The 21,501-nt window shown below is 45.5% G+C and overlaps 1 protein-coding gene across 2 annotated transcripts in view; it reads right to left on the minus strand.

The window, feature by feature from the left end:
* Positions 1 to 10,076, minus strand: part of LOC140721722 (NACHT, LRR and PYD domains-containing protein 3-like) — a 60,469-nt gene extending 50,393 nt beyond the window's left edge. The window contains exons 1-2 of one of the 2 annotated variants that reach the window (XM_073036510.1): positions 10,043 to 10,076; positions 2,334 to 2,626 (exon numbers count right to left, since the gene is read on the minus strand). The gene's annotated coding sequence lies outside the window, so the exon portion shown is untranslated. Of the gene's footprint in view, positions 1 to 2,333; positions 2,646 to 10,042 lie in introns of those variants that run through there. The other variant, XM_073036509.1, reaches the window with a different exon arrangement.
* Positions 10,077 to 21,501: the final 11,425 nt, after the last annotated feature.

The raw sequence follows: 21,501 nt of genomic DNA on the forward strand, positions 1-21,501 counted from the left end.
TTTCAATTAATTTCAACCGATTCCACACTCTGGCCCACAAGCGGTCCCTCACTGATCTTTTGTAGCCATGGCAATGCATAAATTGCATGAAGAACTCAGCAGTCCTGGCAACATCCGTGGGGGCAAATGAACAGTTGATCTATTGAGCCAAAACACTTCGTCGGTACTGGAAATAAAAGAGGAAGAGCCAGATGATTGATTGATTAGGGATGCGTGGGTTGTTTATCTGAGGGACTCGGGTCTGTGTGTCAGCAGCTGCCTGTCTGTGCTCATTCCTCACACTGGAGTGGCCTTTCTGATGAAATTAGATCCAATTTATCCGACAATTCACTCTCATTAGGAAATGAGCAAAGTCACTTTAACTCTTTCTCCTGCTGGGAAACCGATAAAACCTATACCCTGATATGGAAGACACCACTTACATCTGATGCTGTAACCCGACGGCGTTCGGTGGGGTCCCGGGTAACCACAGTCTGATTTCCTGGGTGAGCGGCAGTGGACCTGGACTAGAGTGCTTAACCTGCGTGGAGACTTCAGTCTGCGATGTGGCCTGTATTGACATTTTCTGGCACCAATGGGAGTTAAATAACTCGCATGTCTCCTGACGGCCACGCAAGGTTTCTCAAATCCTCTCAGTGTGAGCCCGGGAGCGGAGGGTAACGAGCTCCATGACATCACGCATGTCAGGCAGTGGGCGGGGCGGGACAGTGAGCTGGTGCGTGAGAGCCCCAGGGAGTCTGCAGCGGGAGTAGGAGGAAACGGGGAGAGTGTCTCTTGGTCCAATACTGTGCTCTCCAGCACTCCGAGTTTGACATAAGCTCGATCCCCTCTCGAAGCTGGGGTACATTAATTATTTGCATGCAGCTTTGTGTGTTATTTATGTTTGATTTCAGTACAAATGCATAAATTAAATCCTACCTCCCTTTGCATGCAGTCATTATACCAGCTTACATCAATTAAATTGTCAGAGATTTTCCAGTCAACATACCAACATGCATAACTGGACCACACGGCCCCTCGAAACTGCTGTAGATCAAGAAATCATGACTGGTCGAATCTAAAATTTCATTACGTATTCCTCTGTGTCCATCCCTGTAACACTTCTAACCCACTGTTCATCAGGAATCCCGTGCTTAAACAGAATTACAGTCTTTGCTTCCACTGGCGATTGAGGAATTCAAATTTATCACAATCAACACAGGAACACAGGAACAATCAATGTATTTGCCTGCAATAAGAAACTTTGAAAACAGAACAAGTGTTTGCTGTACAGCTCCCGTACCCTTGCTTTGAAACAGGTGGCCATTGTTCTAGAGCAGATCTTAATCTTTACCAAACCTGTGGAAATGTAAATCATGCCAGCAGGAAACAGTTGGAACACAAAAGGCACCAGAGCCAGAAGAGGCTTCAAAAAAACAAATATCTCCTTGATCGCTGATTTAACGCACAGACAACTGGTTGTTGGGAAATAAATCTCTGAAATAAATATCAGAGGCTGAGTTATTCTCATCTTAATTCCCCACGAATACTCTGATAGTGAGGATACTGTGTATCTTTTCTTACAAATAACCCCGCCCACTGCCCCACATGGATCTCTCGAAACCATGGCAACACACACAATGTTGGAGGAACTCAGCAGGTCAGGCAGTATTTATGGATGGGAATAAACAGTCGACGTTATGGTCCGAGTCCCTTCATCCGGACTGGACTGGAAAGGGGAAGAGGGAAGATGATTGACTGATTTGGAAGGTGTGGCTTGTTGTTCTGAGAGACTCGGTGCTCAGGGTCTGCGAGCAAGTAGCTGCCTGTCCGTCACATTCCTCAGAACAGGGAGCGGCCGTTCCGCTGAAATCAAATCCAAACCGGTTCAGCAAAACACTGTCATTCAAGCGTGAAGAAAGTTTAACCCTTTGCACTACAAGGAGGAGCAATAGAACCAATGAGGTGATGTAACATACATGAGCTGGACTCTTGAAGTTTGACTATTCTTTTTTCCATTGATGCTGCCTGGCCTGCAGAGTTCCTCCAGCATTTTGTGTGTGTTGCTCGGATTCCCAGCATTTATCTGCTTATTTTCTCTTGTTCGAGAGAGATCAATGGCGGATCACTGCCCCGTGGGTATTTCATATGTTACTACCGGGGTGAAAGATTTCTTCTGCTCGTTCTCAGTAGAAACCACTCTCGTTTCTCTTAATCCATTTGGACTGTAATTGACTCGTTAACATGAACATGTCAGGACTCCCTTCTCCCACTAAATTCACTCCCGATCCCGACCAAAGCCGAGTCTCGCTGTAAACGCTGAATCGTTGTGCAGAATCATAGACAACACTTACCTCTGATGTTTAACCGGATGGCGTTCAATGTGGTCTGGGGAAATCTCAGTCTTACTTCCCGGGTGATCGACAATGGTCCTACACCGGTGTGCTCACCCTGTACGGAGAGTTGAGTCTGAGCTGCTGCTCCCGAGGCCTCTCGGCTGTGATGTGTCCGTCGCTCATTACAGATGGACAGGGCCGGGTGAGCCGGGGTAGAGCGGGACTGCCGCAGTCCGGGTCACACCAACTCTCACCGGCTCAGGACGGGTCTGACAGCGGGAGGAGGCGGGAGTGGGATCAATGTAGCAACCCTAAAGAGGGAAACAAACAGGCTGCGTTAACCTTTCTGTCCGGGTTTCCGTGTGGATCTCTCCTTTTTCTTTCATCGTAACCAGTGGGGCGGAGTTTCTGTGTTTAACTCAGCGAGTCCCAGGCTGCGGATTTGATCCAGCCCGGGTTCTGGGAGGGTCTGAACTCCGCCCTCTGTGTAAGCAAGTCTACCTGACATGGATAGAGTTTCAGCTCAAACCTCCCTCGCCTGTTCAGGTACAGGGAGCCGCATTTCTGCTGAAATTAAAGCAAACACGTTCGACTATATATTTCCAGTAACTGGAAAAAAAAACTGGAGAGATTATTGCATTTCCATCCGGACAACTACTGTCACAAGAAACCGCCTCGCCCACAGATAACAGCGGGTTTCATTTCACAAGCGGAGGTTGTTGATTGACACCCCGCCTAAAATACTTGTTAAATTTATTTCTTTTAAAAGTCATTTATTCCAAATGGCCTGAAGTTTTACCGAGAGAGGGAGTAACGCACTCACTGAAAATTGTCACATTCGTTAAAATGGTCGACAGGGAGGGAAGGACGCACTGATTGAAATGAGTATGGGAGGAGGGGGAATTGTGTGCCGATTAAAAGTGGGAGCCTCACTCCTCTCTATCCCCTGACCTAACCCTCACTATCTTCATCCCTCTACCCCATCTATCCTCATGATTTTGTAGACCTCCATCAAATCTCCCCCAAATCTTCTGCGTTCCAAGGAACAAATTCGTAACCTATTCAATCTTCACTTATAACTCAGGTCCTCCAATCGCAGCAAATCCTTGTACATTTTTGTTGTACTCTGTCAACCTTATTAACATCTTTCCCATTTAGGTGACGTAAACTGCACACAATATTCCAAATTAGGTTACGTCCCTGCAATTTCTGCATCCACCTCCATCGGGGTCCGAGGACTGAATTTCTCAGTCGCTGGGGATTTATACACTCAAAGTTGTCCAATTTGCCCATAACACTTACTCATCCGTAATTTGTATAACATCCATGGCCTCACTTCAATAGAGTCTTTTCCCGAGTGAACACAGAAGCAAAAACCCACTTAAGAACTCCTCTACGCTTTTTGGCTCCATGTGGACATTGCCATTCTGATAACCCAATCAATCAATTGTGTCTCCTCCAATCTTTTTGCTTTTAAAACATCTGTATAATCCCTCACCTTGTCTGTTAGGACAACCTTATGCCACCCTATAGCCTTCCTGGTTTCTTTCCTCAATCTTATCTTGCATTTACATGTAATCATATAACAATTACAACACGTAAACAGTCCTTCTAGTCTGTGCCGAACACTTGCGCTCACCTAGTCCCACTGACCCGCACTCAGCCCAAAACCCTCCATTCCTTTCCTGTCCATATACCTATCCAATTTTGCTTTAAATTACAATACAGAACCTGCCCCTACCACTTCTACTGGAAGCTCACTCCACACGGCTACCACTCTCTGAGTAAAGAAATTCCCCCTCATGTTACCCTTAAACTTTTGCCCCCTGAGTCTCAACTCATGTCCTCTTGTTTGATTCTCCACTACTCTCAATGGAAAAAGCCTATCCACATCAACTCTATCTATCCCCCTCATGATTTTTGATACCTCTATCAAGTCCCCCCTCAACCTTCTACGCTTCAAAGAATAAAGACCTAACTTGTTCAATCTTTCCCTCTAACTTAGGTGCTGAAACCGAGGTAACATTCTAGTAAATCTTCTCTGTACTCTCTCCATTTTTTGACATCTTTCCTATAATTCGGTGACCAGAACTGTACACAATACTCCTAATTTGGCCGTACCAATGCCTTGTACAGTTTTAACATTACATCCCAACTCCTATACTCAATGCTCTGATTTATAAAGGCCAGTATACCAAAAGTTTTCTTCACCACCCTATCCATATGAGATTCCACCTTCAGGGAACTATGCACCATTATTCCTAGATCACTCTGTTCTACTGCATTCTTCAACGCCCTACCATTTACCATGCATGTCTTATTTGGATTGTTCCTACCAAAATGTAGCACCTCACACTTATCAGCATTAAACTCCATCTGCCATCTCCATCTTCTAACTGTCCTAAATCTCTCTGCAAGCTTTGAAAACCTACTTCATTATCCACAACACCACCTACCTTATTATCATCTGCATACCTACTAATCCAATTTACCACCACATCATCCAGATCATTAATCTATATGACAAACAACATTGGACACAGTACCAGTGATGGGTAAATTAATGGAAAGTATTCTTAAAGATTGTATATATAATTATCTGGATAGACAGGGTCTGATTAGGAACAGTCAACATGGATTTGTGCGTGGAAGGTCATGTTTGACAAATCTTATTGAATATTTTGAAGAAGTTCTGAGGAGAGTTGATGAGGGTAAAGCAGTGGATGTTATCTATATGGACTTCAGTAAGGCCTTTGATCCCTGTGGCACATCGCTAGTCACCGGAGTCCAATCTGACACTACTCTGTGCCATCTTCCACCCAGCCACTGTAGAATCCATTTTACTACTTCAATATTAATATCTAACGATTGAACCTTCCTAACTAACCTTCAAAGGCCTTACTGAAGTCCATACAGATAAATCTCAATCCTGGGTCCAGTCTTATCCTTTTCCATAATTATATTGAAACTAATGGCATTGTGATCACTGGACCCAAAGTGCTCCCCAACACATACCTCCGTCACCTGACCTATTTCATTCCCTAACAGAAGATCCAACACTGCCCCTTCTCTAGTTGGTACCTCTATGTATTGCTGCAAAAAACTATCCTGCACACATTTTACAAACTCCAAACCATCCATCCCTTTTACAGTATGGGCTCCCCAGTCTATGTGTGGAAATTAAAATCTCCCACAATCACAACCCCGTGCTTACTACAAATATCTGCTATCTCCTTCCAAATTTGCTCCTCCAATACTCACTCCCCATTACGTGGTCTATAATGCACCCCTATTAGTATTACTACACCTTTCCAATTCCTCAATTCCACCCAAATAGTCTCCCTAGATGAGACCTCTAATCTGTCCTGCCAGATCAGCGCTGTAATATTTTCTCTGACAAGCAACGCAACACCTCCCCCTCTTGTCCCTCCGATACTATCACACCTGAAGCAACAAAATCTAGGAATATTTAGTTGCCAATCAAACCCGTCCTGCAACCATGTTTCACTAATATCTACAACATCATATTTCCAGATATCAATCCATGCTCTAAGCTCATCCACCTTTCTTACAATGCTCCTAGCAATAAAATAAGTGCATTTAAGAAATTCTCCAGCTCTTCCTCTCTGTTTATCTCTAACAGTATACAGAACTTTACTGTCTTCTTTTTCTTCCTTCTGCCATACATCTGTTTCTACACTCTGGTTCCCCTCCCGCCTAATATCTAGTTTGAATTCACTGGAGCCTCTCTAGCAAACCTGCCTAAAAGAATATTTGTCCCCCCCCTCCAGTTCACCTGTAAACAGTCCCGCCGGACAAGGTCCCACCTTCCCTGGAAAACTGCCCAATTATCTATAAATCTGAAGCTCTCCCTCCTGTACCATGTCTTCAGCCATGTGTTGATCTGCACTATCTTACTATTTCTGAACCCACCTGCAGGTGGGCACTGGTAGCAATCCTGAGATCGCTACCCTGGAGGTCCTGTCCTTTAACTTGGCACGTAGCTCCCTAAACTCACCTTTCAGGACCTCCTCACTCTTCCTACCCACGTCATTAGTCCCTACATGGACCACGACATCCGGCTGCTCACCCTCCCTCTTGAGAATAATGAGAACTCAATCCCAGATAACGCGGACCCTGGCACCATGGAGGCAACAGACCATCCGGGATTCTCGATCTCTTCTACAGAACCTACTATCTGTCCCCTTAACTATCGAATCCTCTATCACTTACTGCTCTCCTCTTTTCCCTCCTTCCCTTCTGATCTGAGGGTCCAGTCTCGTCGCCAGAGACACAACCACTGCAACTTGTCCCTGGTAGGTCATCCCCACAGTATCCAAAATCGTATATTTATTGTTGATGGGAACAGCCACAGGGGTGCTCTGCTCTTCCTGTCTATTCCCCTTCCCTCTCCTGACAGTCACCCAACTACCTGTCTCCTGACTCCTACGGGTGACTATCACCCTGAAACCCCTCTCTATTTCTGCCTCTGTCTCCCGAATGATCCGAAGTTCATCCAGCTCCAGTTCCAGTTCCCTAACACGGTTTGTCAGGAGCTGCAGCTGGATGCACCTTTTACAGGTGTAGTCATCAGAGACAGCTGTGCTCGCCCTAACTTCCAACATACTGCAAACAGAGCACTCAACTGCCCTAACTGCTGTCTCCATTACCTACTCCTAAGCTAATTAGATTAATTAAAGGAGTTTACCCGGCCTTACCTCACCTGGAGTGAAGCTCGTACTCAGCCTCTGCTCACTATTTAAATTCTCCCGCTGCCTCACAGGCCGACTTTCACTCACTTGCGCAGTTGTGCCCCGTTCAAACCTCACCTCTGCCTGTTCTCGCCAAAGCCTGATTTCCTCGAATTCATAAGTACCTGATTTTTTCCCCTACCTGCCTACACCTGTTATACATCTATTTTTTTCTTCTATAGCAGAGCCTCAATACCACGGAGCAGAGCTGTCGTTCTCCATACTTCCTTTGAATCTGATGGTATTGTGATCACAGATGCAAACAGTTTCCCCACACAGACATCTGTTACGTCTGTTCTGTCTCAGTCACTAATAGGAGATCAAGTATCACATTTGAGTCTTTAGGACTTCAGTGTACTAATTAATTTCTCCAGTCTACCCATAAAGCCTCACTGGATGAGTTCTCCCATCTGTCCTTATTGCACACTGCTGTGACAGTTTTCCTGAGTAGTGAAACCACCCTACCCCTTTAATCCCTCACGCTCTGTTGTATTTAAAGCAACAGAACACCAGAATATTGAGCTGCCAGTTCTCTGCAAGCCAGTCTCAATAATGGTGACAGTATCATAATGCCATGTGTTGATCCATGACCTGAGCTCATCTGCCTTTCCTTCAATACTTGTTCCATTGAAATATACGCAGCTCAGAATATTAATCACAACATGGTTAACCTTCGATTCCTGACTTTGTCTGAGGTCTTAACAACATCTGTTTGAGATACTTGGATAGGTGCATGGATGGGAGGGGTGGAGGTTAGGTCAAAAGGTCACGTCGTATTAACAGTTCGACAGGGAGACCGGGAACCCTGCACAGTAAAACTCCCAGTGTGGGAAAGGGAGAAGAGGAATCATTCGCAGTAAAGCAGCCGGTGTGTGGTATGGCGATTGGGAATGGTGGGCAATACGATCCAAAGACCGGGAATTGTTTGCAGAGAAATTCTCGTGTGGAATTGGAGACCGGGAAACATGTGTGGTAAACACCCCTGCTATGGAATATCAAGACCGGGAACAACAACCTCATGGTGGAGTTGTTCAGTGACTTGTGATCAGCCATGACGAACATCCTTGCCATTGTGGATGAATAAATATTTTGTCCAATAATTTTGGCCTCCCTCACTCATCCTTGCCTCCTCACCACCGCTCTTCACCCTGCTCTCTTCTCTATCCCTCTCCCTCACTCTTCCCAACTAGCACCACACTATTCGCTACCCGTCAACCTCCCACTCCTTTCTCATCATTACCCCAGTCCTCACCCTCCTACCCGACACCTTCATTCCTTCTGCCTCAATCCTATTTCCCTCACTGCTCTGCCACTGATGTCATTTTCACTCGCCCATCATTCTTCGCCACCCAACTCGGTCACTCTTCCTTCCTCACTGTACATCCCACCCCTCCCTCCTCACCACCCATCTCTTATCCCTCTCTCCTTGCTAACCTACTTGCCCCTCTTGCTCACCCATTCCTCACCGCCTCCTGCACACCCCTCCTTCAACCTCCCACTCACTCAATCCCTCCTCGACACTATTTATTCTACCTTCCCCTCCTACTCCCTGTCACTCCCTCACTCTCCCCACCATTTATCCTTCGGCGCTCTTGCTCCTCTCTTTCTCTGCCTCTTTTCCTTCACCCTCTCTCCTATTCCATTCCCCTCTCTCTATGCCTCCCATTACCCTCTCACTCCCTTTCTCTCAGCCTCACTCCCCACACTTTCCCCCTCTTTATTCCTCCCTCTCTCTGCCCCTTCTTTCTCTCTCTGACCCTCTCCCCATCTGTCCCCCTCTCCTCTTTCTAGACCTCTCACACCCTGCTTTTCCTCTTCTCACTCCCCCTTCTTTCCCTCCCCATGTATCACTCTCTTACTCCCCTTCTCTCTGGCCCTCTCCCTCCCCTCACTCTTGCCCTCTCCCCTCATTCCCCATCTCTCACTCCCACTCTCCCCACTCTCTCTACTTCCTCTACTTCCCCCTCTCCACCTTCCACACACTCACCCTGTCCTTCCCCTGACCCTGCTCACCCCAACACTCCCCTGCTTACCCTCAGTCACTCACCCTGACATCAACAGCAGTTAAAAGCTTAGTGGGTTCCATACCCTAGGGTAATATTCTTTAATTTAAATATTGTGACATTTGGGAATGGCATGAACTGGTTTATTTGAACAAATCATGGAAAAAACACAACTGCAGATGATGAGAGTTGAGGTAAAAATAAAATTTTGTAAACTCACAGCAAACAAGGCAGCAAATGAAACTGGTAATGTAATGGGTTTGAGACCCGAAGTCATGTTCTTTATGTCATGTCAAAGGCTCTATCACTACACTGCAGCAGAAATGGTTAAATACAATACTAAAGTGACTTTGTTCAAACCCGAATGAGAGTGATTTGTCGAACCGGTTCCATTTGATTACAGCATTTCTGAGGAAAGTGGCTGTGGCAGTTTACAATGACATCAAAACGCTGTGGGACTATTCTTGGAAAATTACTGTGTGAATCAATCAACTTCTGATATTTACCAAAAGTTCCTTAAAAGAAAGGAAGGATGAAAAGACACAAGAACGTTAGATGGCCAGGGAGGTGATAAATTTGGTCAAGAAGGAAATGGAAATGTATGTAAAGATTCAGAAGTTAGGATCAAAGAAAACTCATGAGGAGTACAAAGAGACCAGAAAATAACTAAAACAGGGAATTGCGAAAGGCAAGAGGTGTCATGAAAAATTCTTGGCAAGTCAGATTAAGGTGAATCCTAAGGCATTCAATACATTCATCAAGAGGAGGAGGATGACTAGGAAGAGAACACTAATGCATTCTCTTCAGTAATCAGCTAGAACCACATCAGGCAGGCACCATCCCCAGCATTCACAAAACTGCATGTTGTATTATATCAAAGAACTTCTTTGGAAAGGATCTCTAGTTTAGTAAATGACCTGAAACCCCACTGTGTCTATTTTAAAACACAAAAAGCAAAGCAACTTTGTCTCACAAAATGGAGGATGTAAAACAGTTCCACAAAATAGCAGCTTCCATCTCCAAGCACCTGGCAGGAGCAAAGACAATTGATCTGTGTGACTCTACTGTCCTTGACCCATTCGACTTCGACATTTTCTTCCAGACTTTAAATCCACCATCATTAACAAATTAACAATAATGTTAAACTGTCCACAATTATCACCGTCATTCAGCATTGATATAAAACTACAGTGCCGCAGCGTGTCCGAGCATGTCTGCAGATCCAGAGTCAACTGCTGAGATATTTATCAAATCAACTTTAAACAGACAGGCTGCAACAGGGACAGGAGTAAACAGTCCAGCTCCACCGACCTCATCACACAGCCAAACGGGTTTTCCCCCCACATAACCTCACCCCTGAGATAATGAATCTGATTCTGCGCCCTATCCTGGGATACTGATGGCATGACTGGTGTCTGAGACCGAGTCCCACTTGGGTCTTTGTATAGCATTACACTGCACCGTTCTGCACCACATCTTAGGACACTGATGGCATTAATAGAGACCCTTACTGAGACTAATCCTGGGACATTGTGGGAAAACGTTTGTGTTTCCATTGATTTTGGGAGAGTGAGGAAGTGGTGGGTGCTGTCGTCACACAGATTTACAAGGGATTTCAGCCATCCCAGAAAAACACGAGTTGTATTCTGAGAATGCTTCAGAGATGGGGTCATTTTTGCTGCAGTTGGAAGCTTCCACATCCCTTAAAAGGCTAACAATTATACCAGTGCCCAAGCTCTTCTCTCAGCAAGGACCTGGTCCCACTGTAATTTGCCTGTATCCACAATAGGTCACAATGCAATCTCATCGGCTCCTCACGTGGCTTTGGATTACCTTGACAATACAAATACTTACATCAGAATGCTCTTTCTCGACCAGAGCTCAGCGTGTAATGCAATCATTTCTACAGTTCTGATCAAAAGGCTCGAACGGCTGGGCCTTTCTAGCTCCCTCTGCAACTGGATCCTTGATTTCCACACCGGAAAACCGCAATTGTTGAGGATTGGATATAACAACTGCACATCACCAGCGACACGGCTATTGTTGGCAGATTATCAGGTGGCGAGGAGAAGACAAACAGGAGCGAGATATATCACCTGGATGAGTGGTGTTGCAGCAACAAACTTGCACTCAACATCGGTATGATCAACAAACTAACTGTGGACTTCTGAACGGGTAAGACGAGGTCACACACACACCAATCGTCATTGATCAGTCAGCAGTGGAAAGAGTGAACAACTTCATGTTCCTGTGTGTCAACATCTCTGAGGATCTATCCAGGGCCCAGCATATCGATGCAGTTACAAAGAATTCACGGCAGCGGTTATATTTCATTAGGAGTTTGACGAGATTATGGATGTGACCAAAGATTTGCAGATTTCTACAGATGTGCCTGTTGGCCAGAAGGAATGACAATCTTCAAATCAGTGAATTCAAATGAATCAAGGACAGTGGAAACGGTCTTTGTTCTTGCCGTGTGCTTGGGGGGATGGAGACTGCCATTTTGTGAAGACACTCTATTCATCATTTTGTGAGCTTGACATGCTGGGCTTGATTAGTCTTTTAAAGAAGACACAAAGACTCTTCAGGTAATCTGCTGTACTGGAGGTCATTTCCAAATAAGGAATTATTTGTGACGTGTTCTTTGGTTGGCTATAACATGCAGGATTGTGAATGCCTGAGCAGATTCGAGCTCATTGCTGACTGATGGCTAAAAAGCCATGAGCAAAAATTGCAAAGGGGCTGTACTGATGTTCAGTTGTGTGTGTGTGTGTGTGTGTGTGTGTGTGTGTGTGTGTGTGTGTGTGTGTGTGTGTGTGTCTGTGTGTGTGTGTGTGTGTGTGTGTTTGCGTGTAGGCTGCTGTCAGACTAGACTCTTGGCATTGAGGAGTCCGAAAGCTTGGGGGAAGAAACTTTTACATAGGCTGTTCGTGAGAGCCCAAATGCTTCGGTACCTTTTGCCAGATATCAGGAGGGAGAAGATTTTGTATGAGTGGTGCGTGGGGTCGCTCAGAAGGCTGGTAGCTTTGCAGATGCAGCGTGTTGTGTAATTGTCTGTAGCGGCGGGAAGACAGACCCCTATGATCCCTTCAGCTGACCTAACTATCCGCTGCTGGGTTTTGCATACGAGGCGATGCAATTTCCGAACCAGGCAGTAATGCAGCTGCTCAGGATACTCACGATGCATCCTCTGTAGAATGTGGTGAGGATGGGGGGGGGGGGTGGTGGGAGATGGTCTTTTCTCAGCCTTTGAAGAAAGTAGAGACGTTGCTGGGCTTTCTTTGCAATGGAGCTGGCGTTGAGGGACCAGGTGAGATTCTCCGCCAGGTGAACACTAATAAATATGGTGCTCTTACCGATCTCTACGGAGGAGCAGTCGATGTTCAGCGGAGAGCGGTCGCTCATTGCCCTCCTGAAGTCAATTTTAGTTTGTTCACATTCAGAGATAGTTTGTTGGCTCTGCACCAGTCTGTTAGCCACTGCACCTCCTCACTGTAAGCTGACTCATCTTTCTTAGAGATGCGTCCCACTACGGTCCCCATAACATTTTGTCCCCATCCAGTCCACCCGGACCTCAGCATTTCATCGAGGTTCCTGCTCCCAGAGTCACCAGCCTTCCATTGAGAACAGGCCCAGAGACACCAAATGCCCCTCCTACATCAAACGCATCATTCTAAAATCACTCTTGTGAACTTTGTAAACAACAACTCTAATGTGCACATTTTCGTGTACAACAGACAATTTGGTGGCATGTCAATTTATTGAGAAAACTTCAGCCTGCACCACTCCAGAGAATCAACCCAAGTTTTACAGTGAAATGATCCACGTTTCCTGGGAAATGGACTTGTGTAAGACGCTCAATTTAAATTAATTCCCATGCAGGACAGAGTTTGCACAACTTCTCATTCTAGCTCATGTCCTACAACCTACATCAAACCACCCGACCGGAAACCTGCTTTACTGCAGATGGAGGAACATTCAGCCTCATCTGCAGAAGAACAAAGCTGGGCCAAAGCCAAACCCTAACACTGCCAGTTCCATAATCCTGGAGCCCCCATTCCAGGATTATAGCCCAAGCAGCAACACTCTCAGGACTCTTTCGTGCTGGTAAGGTGCTGTAGTGTCTTGGCTATTCCCGGTTTTAAAATTAACACCCCGTCATCCCAAACAGAACTTGAACCTGATGATGCTCTCAATGGTTAGGGAACCGGGATATCGGTCACCAGCGAGTGAGAATATGTTTTAACTGTTCTGCAGCATATACATTGAGAACATTATTCCATTTTCTTATTGCTGAGTAGGATCTAGAGCAGCAATTCGCTGCCACATTTCCTTCAGTGTAACAAGAAAGAAATGATTTTAATAATAACATTGAAGATAAATCGCTGGCAACTCAGTGCAGGTTTTATTTTTCTTTTGGTGCGCAAATATTGACTGACTGCAAGGTGTCTTTGACATCCTGAGCAGATCTGCGTATATGCAATCCCTAGCTACAGTACATTCATTAGTTATCTCCTCATCCAACACAGACATCTTATTCCATACAGTAAATTCCCAAAGCATCTTTGCATCCATACCTGCTCCTGAGGCCACTGAGGGGCTGTGACCAGGGAGCGATAAAAATGTTGAACACTCCTTGCAATGCTGGTAGGCTGTTACCATGGTGATGGAGGAAGTGGCTCAACAGAACTAACGGAAAATAGGAAATAAGTAACAACCTCACATGCTCTGTTTCATTATGACAAAAATGAATATTGAGCTCTAAAATTTCAGTGGTAGTTTTAAACCTGTCTCGAGGTGCCTCTAGTACATGTGTTGATCTGCTGGTCGTTCCATCTCTGGAGAACTTCCAGTAGTGCAGAAGCTGTTTCAAAATCAAAACAGGTTGTTGGATGTTGCCTGTCGGCTCTAAATGTCCACTATGGGCTATTTCAAAAGACATCACACAATACATTGTGGTAATAATCATGAATTTCACTCTTTTTTCAATTAAGTGGTTACAAATTCCGTCATATTCTTGTTCTGCATGTAACGTATAATTACGATCAGCCCCCGGCATTGATACAGGTGCAATTCAGATCCTGCTACCGACAGAGTGATGGAAGGGGACGTCCCCAGATACAATTGAATGGGTTCAGATGGTGATCTCAGATCCTAGACTCCCTGCTGTTGAAAACATCTTGTTCACATCCAATCTACCCAGACCGCAGGATTGCATTGAGGTTGCTGTTCTCAGAGTCACCGTCCTTCCATTGAGCACAGGCCCAGAGACACTAAAAGCCCCTCCTACACCATTTTTTTTTTCATTCCAGAATCACTCATGAACTTTGTAAACAACAACTGTATTGTGCACATCTCCATGGATAACAGACAGTTTGGTGGCAGGATAATTCATTGAGAAAACGTGTGGTTTTCTCACCGTCCCAATAACTGTCACAAAATTTCTCCTGAGGATCAGCGTTCTCATCTACCAATGGAGCCGAAAGAGATGGGGAGATTTTTAATAACTTCTCTGTGCCTATATTTACCTGGGAGTCGGGCCATGGATTGTATACAGATTGCATAACAGGTGCTAGCTGTGTTGACATGAATTAGGATGGATGAATACCCAATGCCTGACAAGGTGTCCCTCGGACCTTGCGGCAGGCTAGCGTAGAGACTGCAGGAGCCCTGGCAGACAAAGGTTTCAAAGGTACATTTAATGTCAGAGAAATACATACAATATACATCCTTGGCAAACATGTTGCTGGTATTTATAGAAGTAAGTTACAGGGGTTCGCAAGCTTCTTTATACCATGGATCCCTAACATTATCCGTTTGGTCCGTTGGGAACCCCTGCTAGATGTATGCAAACTATGATGGTATAAATAGGGAGAAGGCATGTTGGCGTTCGTCCCTTAGGTTGGTTGCGTGGGTTTAGGGTGAAAATTGAACTATTTAAGGGGAATCTGAGGGAGACTGCTTCACTCAGAGAGTGGAATGTGGATATGGCGATCTGCGGAGCGTTTCCTGTAATTTCTCCTTCTTGTTTTAAATTTCCTACAACTGTAGATTTTTCCTCTTCATTTTATTGAGCAGATTGTAACTGATTGCAAAATGTCAGCAACACCCCAAGCTGTGTAAATCCCACCCCATTCCACCGGTTTGTTAGTTCTGAGTCCATTCCGGACCTGGTGTAATACATCCCATACACTCAATGCTCACGGCATCCCTTCCTCGATGACCACAGAGCCATAAATATGTTCAACACTTCCTGCAGCTCTGGTGCGCTGTTACCCTAGAAACGGAGGAAATGGCACTCCAAACTTAACCGAAAAGGGAATTAAGAAACTCTACATCATATGCTGTGAGTGCCATTGTGACACATGTTAGCACTGCAGCCATTTTGAAATGAAGAATCTAAAATTGTCAACAATTTCCCATTTTTAGTGTAGATTTCCCCCATTTTGAGGTTCTTCCTGTTTTCCACCGACTGAAAGACAAGGGACAGTGGGAGTGGGGTGGATTTCCACACACAGTTTGAACACCAAACTCACGGGTCTCTTTCTGTTGCAAACACGGAACAGCCCATTTACTTTCAGCCTCTATCTGAGAGGGATGGAATGGGAACACATCCTCTCCCCAGATTAGCAGTCATTAATTCCAAAGGAACTCCAGAAACAAACATCTGAGCTTAGAAAATAAATACTGGCTCAACACCTCAAAACCCCTGAGCAGCTTCATCCCCGGGTGCACTGTACTTGGAGAAAAGGCTTGGATCCCAGGACCCAACCTCACAGGGTCACACAGCTGAATCTGCTACTCACCGACCACGGAAACCTGCCCGCCCCAACAGACAGGATCTCCCGGTTGCCATCCACATTAACTCTCCTTCACATTCCCATCTGGATATGTCCATACATGGCCTCCTCTACTGCCATGATGAGGCCAAACTCAGGCTGGAGAAGCAACACCTCATCTACCGTCTGGGTTGTCTCCAGCCCCTTGGTATGAACATTGAATTCTCCGAATTCCGGTAATTACCTCCCTCCCTCCTCCCCATTCCACTTTCACACTGCCTCTTCTTCCAGCTCCCTATCACCTCTCTCATAACTCTGCCTTGTTCTGCTACCCATAGTGCTTTCCCCTTACATTTCTTCTTCACCTTTCCTGCCTATCCCCTCCCTGCTTCCCCTCCCCCACCCCTTGATCTTTCCTCTGTGGTTTTTCACCTGGTACCTATCAGCTTCTCCTTCCCACCTTCGCCCCACCTTCTTTATGGGGCCCCTGCCCCCTCCTTCTTCAGTCCTGACGAAGGGTCTCGGCCCGAAACGTTGACTGCTCGTTTCCACAGACGCTGCCCGACCTGCTGTGTACCCCAAGTTTGTTGTATGTGTTGATTGGACCACAGCATCTGCAGTGTACTTTGTGTTTACTATCCGGAAACCTCAGACATCGTCCCCACATCTCACAGCGAGTGGTGTACATAGAACATAGAAAACCTACAGCACAATACATGCCCTTCGGCCCACAATGCTGTGACGAACTTGTACTTCTTTTATAAATTACCTAGAGTTATCCATAGCCCTCTGTGTTCCTAAGCTCCGTGCACCTATCCATAGACCCTTCAAAGTCCCTATCGTATCCGCCTCCACCACCGTCTCCGGCAGCCCATTCCATGCACTCACCACTCTCTGAGTAACAATATTACCCCTGACATCTTCTCTGTACCTACTTCCCAGCACCTTAAAACTGTGCCCTCTGGTGTTATCCGTTTCAGCCCTGCGAACCCACCCTGTTTCTGACTACCCACCCTGTGATCTGACTACACACACGATCAATGCCTCTCATCGTCTTATACACCTCTATCAGGTCACCTCTCATCCTCCGTCGCTCCAAAGAGAAAAGGCCGAGTTCACTCAACGTATTCTAATAAGGCATGCTCCCCAATCCAGGCAACATCCTTGTAAGTCTTCTCTGCACCCACTCTGGTTTCCACATCCTTCCTGTACTGATGCGACCAGAATTAAGCACACTACTCCAAATGTGGTCTGACCAGGGTCCTATATTGTTGAAACATTACCTCTCGGCTCCTAAACTCAGTCCCACGGTTGATGAAGGCCCATGCATCATATGCCTTTTTAACCACAGAGTCAAGATTCGAGCAGCAGTGTAGCAGCTTTAAGTATCCTATGTACTCGGACACCTAGATCCCTCTGATCCTCCACACTGCCAAGAGCCTTACCATTAATTCTATATTCTGCCATCATATTTGACTACCAAAATGAACCACCTCAGACCTATCTGGTTTGAACTTCATCTGCCACCTTTCAGCCCGGTTTTGCATCTTATCGATATCCCGCTGTAACCTCTGACAGCCCTCCACACAATCCATAACATCCCCAACCGTGTTCTCAGCAAATTTACTAACCCATCCCTCCACTTTCTTATTCAGGTCATTTATAAAATTCACGAAGAACAGTGGTCCCAGAACAGATTCCTGGGACCCACCACTGGTCACCGACCTCCATGCAAAATATGACCCGTCTACAACCAGTATTTACCTTCTGTGGGCAAGCCAGTTGGATCCACAAAGCAATGTCCCCTTGGATCCCATGTCTCCTTACTTTCTCAATAAGCCTTGTATGGGGTACCTTATCAAATGCCTTACTGAAATCCATATACGCTGCATCTACTGCTCTATCCTCATGTGTTTAGTCACATCGTCAAAAATTCAGTCAGTCTCATAATGCACGAACTGCTTTTGACAAAGTAATGTTGACTATTCCTAATCATATTATACCTCTCCAAATGTTCATAAATCCTGCCTCTCAAGATCTTTTCCGTCAGCTTAACAACCACTGACGTATGACTCACTAGCCTACAATTTCCTGGGCTATCTCTACTCCATTTCTTGAATAAGAGAACAATATCCCCAACCCACCCATCATCCGGAATCTCTGTTCCCATTGATGATGCAAAAATCATCGGCAGAGGCTCAGCAATCTCCTTCCTCGCCTCCTACAGTAGCCTGGGGTAAATCTCGTCCGGTCCCGGCGAATTACCCAGCTTGATGCTTTCCAAATGCTCAAGCACATCCTCTTTCTTAATATCCATATGCTCAAGCTTTTCAGTCGGCTGTAAGTCATCCCTACAATCGTCAAGATCATTTTCTGAAGTGAATACTGAAGGAAAGTATTCATTCAGTACCTCTGCAATCTCCTCCGGTTCCAGACACATTTTTCTACTGTTACACTTGATTGGTCCTATTCTCTCTCGTCTTATCCTTTTGCTCTTCACAATTTTGTAGAATACCTTGAGGCTTTCTTTCAACTAAACCACCAATGCCTTCTCATGGCCCCTTCTGGTTCCGCTAATTTAATTCTTCAGCTCTTTCCTGCTACCCTTATATTATTCTAGATCTCTATTATTACCAGATTTTTGAATCTTTCGTAAGCATTTCTTTGCTTCTTGACTAAATTTTCAACAGACTTTATACACCACAGTTCCTGTACCCTACCATCCTTTCCCTGTCTCATTGGAAATTATCTATGCAGATCTCCTAAGGCTCCTGTACCTTCTTCCTGATGGCTGCGTGGTGTAATAACTGTCCCTGAACCTGGTGGTGTGGGACTTGAGGCTCCTGTACCTTCTCCCTGAACATTTTCCACATTTCGGCCGTCCATTTCCCTGAGAACATCTGTTCCCATTTTATGCTTCCAAGTTCCTGACTGATAGCCTCATATTTCTCTTACTCCAAATGAACGCTTTCATAACTTGTCTATTCCTATCCCTCTCCAATGTTATGGTAAAGGAGATAGAATTGTGATCACTATCTCCTAAATGCTCTCCCACTGAGAGATCCCATTTCGCAATATCAGATCAAGAACAGCCTCTCTTCCTATTGGCTTATCTACGTTTGTACATATTGTATCAAGAAACCTTCCTGAACACACCTAACAATCTTCACCTCATCTAAACCCCTTGCTCTAGGGAGCTGCCAATCAATATTTGGGAAATTAATGTCTCGCAACACGATGACCCTGTTATTATTACACCATACCAGAATCTGTCTTCCTGTATGCTCCTCGATGTCCTTGTTACTATTGGGTGGTCTATAAAAACACTCAGTAGAGGATTTGCCCCTTTTCTCTTCCTAAATTCCACCCAGAGAGTCTCAGTAGACAATCGCTCCAAGGATATACGGTGTATCGGAAAGATAGGTTAGTAGGTAGAGGGAAGTGGTGTGGACCTGCGTATAAGAAATAATATTAAATCATGTGAAAGGGATGACATAGGATCGGAAGGTGTAGAGTCTGTGTGGGTTGAATTATGAAATGGCAAGGGTGAAATGACCCTAATGACAATTTTATACCGGTCTCGAAACAGCAGCAGCATTACAGATTACAGCAAGGGATAGAAAAAGCGTGTCAGAAGGGCAATGTTATGATAATCGCTGGGGAATTTAACATGAAAGTGGATTGGGAATACCAGGTTAGTGCAAGGAAGAGAATTTGTAGAATTTTTAAGGGATGGCTTTTTAGAATAGTTTGTTGTTGAGCCCACTGGGGCATCGGCTGTGTTGCATTGGGGTGTTGTGCAATGATCCGGAGGTCATTAGAGAGCTTAAGGTTAAGGGACCCTTAGGGAACAGTGATCTCAATATAATCGAGTTCACTTTGAAATTTGAGAAGGAGAAACTGAATTCTAATGTATCGTTATTTCAGTGGAATGAGGCAAATTACAATGGGATGAGAGTGGAACCGGCCAAGGTTGACGGGAAAAGGACAGTAGCAGGAAGGACAGCAGAGCATCAATGGCTGGAGATTCTGCGAAAAGTGAGGGAAGTGCAAGACAGCGAGATTTCAAATAGGAAGATAATTTCGAATGGAAAGAGGACACTGTCTTGGCTGACAAGTGAAGACAGAGCGAATGTTAAAGCAAAACCCGAGGCCATAGAAGGAAGCCGAAGCTAGTGATAGATAGTGTATTGGGAAGCTCTTAAAAACTTGCATAAGGAAACTAAGAAGGTCATTGGGAAAGAAGAGATGAATTATGAAAAGAACCTGGCGACTAATTTCAAAGAAGCTACTGAGAGGTTTTTTTTTAGTATATAAAGCTTAAAAGAGAGTTGAGGGTAGATATAGGAATAATAGAAAATGACGCCGGAGATATTGTAATCAGAGGCCAAGTGGAAGACATCTGCAGTATACCCAACATTTAAGAATGCCAGGGAAGCGGATTATGTGCAGTGAAAATAACGACTGAGCAAGTGCTCAGGAAGTTTAATAGTCTGAATAGTCTGAGGGTGATGCCATGCACCCTTCGGTTCTGTGTGACCGTTGCAGAAGGAAGAGCAGGAGCGAAGGGCTCGTGAGATAATTGGCAGGGACAAATAAAAGGACGGGTAACTGAAGAGGAGCGGCCAGTGGTGTGAGTGGATCAGGGTAGGAGTGGAGCTTTGAGGCTATGGCTCAAGAGGTTTCGGCGAGCAGAGGCTGAGGACGAGTTTGCTCCCAGTGAGGTAAGGCCGGGTAAGTTTCTTTAATTAATTTAATTAACTTCGGAGTAGGAAATGGAGGGAGCAGTTAGGGCATTGGAGTGCTCCGTATTCAGGATGTGGGAAGTCAGGGCGAGCACAATTGTCTCTGATGACTACACCTCCAAAAGGTGCATCCAACTGCAGTTCCTGACAAACCGAGTTAGGGAGATGGAGCTGGAGCTGGATGAATGTCGGATCATTCGGGAGGCAGAGGCAGAAATAGACAGGAGTTTCAGGGAGATAGTTACCCCTAAGAGTCAGGAGGCCGGTAGTTGGCTGACTGTCAGGAGAGGGAAGGGGAATAGACAGGAAGAGAAGAGCACTCCTGTGGCCATTCCCATCAACAATAAGAATACCGCTTTGGATACTGTTGATGGGGACGACCTACCAGGGACAAGTTGCAGTGGTCGCGTCTCTGGCACCGAGACTGGACCCTCAGCTCAGAAGGGAAGGAAAGAAAAGAAGAGAGCAGTGATGATAGGGGATTCGATAGTTAGGGGGACAAAGAAGAGGATCTGTTGGAGAGATCGAAAATCTCGGATGGTCTGTTGCTTCCCGGGTGCCAGGGTCCGCGCTATCTCGGATCGAGTTATCGGTATGCTCAGGAGGGAGGGTAAGAAGCCAGATGTCGTGATTCATGTAGGGACCGATAATGTGGATAGGAAGAAGGAGGAGGTCCTGCAAAGAGTTTAAATAGTTAGGTGCAAAGTTGAAGGACAGAATCTCCAGGGATCCCTTCTCAGGATTGTTCCCCGTGCCACATGCTAATGAGGTTAGAAATAGGAAGATAATGCAGCTAAATACGTGGCTAAGGAGATGGTGCAGGAGGGAGGGCTTCACGTTTCTGGACAATAGGGCTTTTGTTCCAGGGAAGGTTGACCTGTTCCGACGGGACGGGTTGCACATGAACT

The sequence above is a fragment of the Hemitrygon akajei genome, unplaced genomic scaffold, assembly GCF_048418815.1.
Source record: "Hemitrygon akajei unplaced genomic scaffold, sHemAka1.3 Scf000060, whole genome shotgun sequence".
Lineage (NCBI taxonomy): Eukaryota > Metazoa > Chordata > Chondrichthyes > Myliobatiformes > Dasyatidae > Hemitrygon > Hemitrygon akajei.